Below are 1720 nucleotides of genomic sequence, written 5' to 3' on the forward strand. Positions count from 1 at the left end.
GGAGGAGGAGGAGGAGAAAGATGAGAGGAATTTATCAAGTGGTTAGCGAGATGAGGGATAGGGGGAAGTTGAGGGAAAAAAAGATGAGAATGAAGATGGATACATTAAAGAATCCAGTAACACCCATGAATAATATGTAAATATACGCTGCTGCCTTTTTATGTTGACTACAATACTCTGGTTATACTTTTCCTGATGAATTATATAAGTCACTGAACTGCAATTTCAGCTTGTTCAGTGCAGTTTTCATTCAAATGTTGCTCTGCACGGCTCTATAACCCCTCTCCTTCATAGTCAACGCTGACAGCACACCCTTCCTTCAGCTGACCGGTCAATCCAATAACACGTTGCACTGTCGACACGTCATGCGGATGTTACCGGCAGTGACCGCATGGGCATGTGTACAGTAGGGGGAAGTGGGTGACATTGTGTGAGCAGATCTTGCCTCAGCAGAATTGTACGCCCCGGTACACCAGTCATAAACACTCAGTTTTCTCTTCCTGCCCGAGCCTGCCAAAAACCTGCAAATACGACAGCAGCCGCTCGATGGTTTCCGCTGCCAAGCCCCGAAGCAGTGCCAGGACACAGGGTCCAGCCAAGCCTCCACTCCTTGTTGTGGTGACAACTCAATACACTGACCTCTCTTGAAATACAAAGTTAATTTGATGACCATCCTCCCCCATCTCCACTTCAATAAAATGGAGCACAAAGTTGGTCTTAGATCTCTATTAAGAAATAGGCCTGTATCCAGCACCGGGAAATGGCACCAACAGAATTCTGCGCTACAACAAAGCCTTATAGAAAGCTTCTCTATAAATACTTATGTGACACTGATGCTGAAAATCAAACTCTTTACATGACCCTCCACCACCCTAAAGGTGTATTCTTGAAACAACTTGTTCATAAGACATATAAGATCAGGTCTGAAGGCAAAAATGTTTGTTCCAGATGGCCACAATCAAAGTAGGGTCGAGCGACAATCATACAAATAGGGATAATGGTGCACATTTTTCTCTGGAAAAGCACTCATGATGTTGTTTTTGTTTTTACATACAAAAAAAGTGGAAAACCTTGAATAAGAAGCTCCAAGTTTGTGCATACTGTGCATTCTCACCACTGCATACTAAGCCAATTGCTACATGAAGTGGGCACGCTTGTCAGATTTTCAGTTTCATTCACAAAAATGGTCAGACGCAGCTCCCTAATTTGAATGTCACAAAGTTGTGGGGGAACGGCTTTTGTATGCTGTTCAACAATACGACAAGCAAATACACAAAGGGCACTCTAGTTCCTACACTGGGCCCGGATGTAAGATGAGGGGTACAGAACTGTCTACTTTTGGAACTGAGTATCAGCACTCTTTGTCCGCATGAGTACAGTGCTGGGCTTATTTGTCCAGGTTTTGAGATATTTTCCTCCACCTCGATTCAGTGGAGGTGATTGGAGTGGTGCGGTGGTCAACAGCTTTTATTTTTCACTGGAACTACTTTTGACAGAAGAAATAGTCTATATGAAAAGTCTTCAATTGAGGTCTGTGGATTTTCCAGAGTAACAGGGACAAAGTTTCTGGACAGAGATCACCACAAATTAAATCCCATTTACCTCAATTGCAATGGAGTCAGAAACCTCAGAGGATATGGCAAAATCTTGGAAAACAAAACCACAACAATCTACATGGCTAGTTACCACTACAGTGAATAGAGGTGTTGAAATTAATCAA

General features: G+C 43.0%; 1 protein-coding gene across 1 annotated transcript in view; it reads right to left on the reverse strand.

Moving 5' to 3' along the window:
• The window catches only part of LOC118341972 (chloride channel protein 2-like), a 149556-nt gene that overhangs the window by 32916 nt on the left and 114920 nt on the right, over positions 1–1720 (reverse strand). The gene's annotated exons all lie outside the window — the stretch shown is intronic.

The sequence above is a fragment of the Morone saxatilis genome, unplaced genomic scaffold (assembly GCF_004916995.1).
Source record: "Morone saxatilis isolate NCDOM2014 unplaced genomic scaffold, NCSU_SB_2.0 Contig8, whole genome shotgun sequence".
NCBI classification, from domain to species: Eukaryota; Metazoa; Chordata; class Actinopteri; family Moronidae; genus Morone; species Morone saxatilis.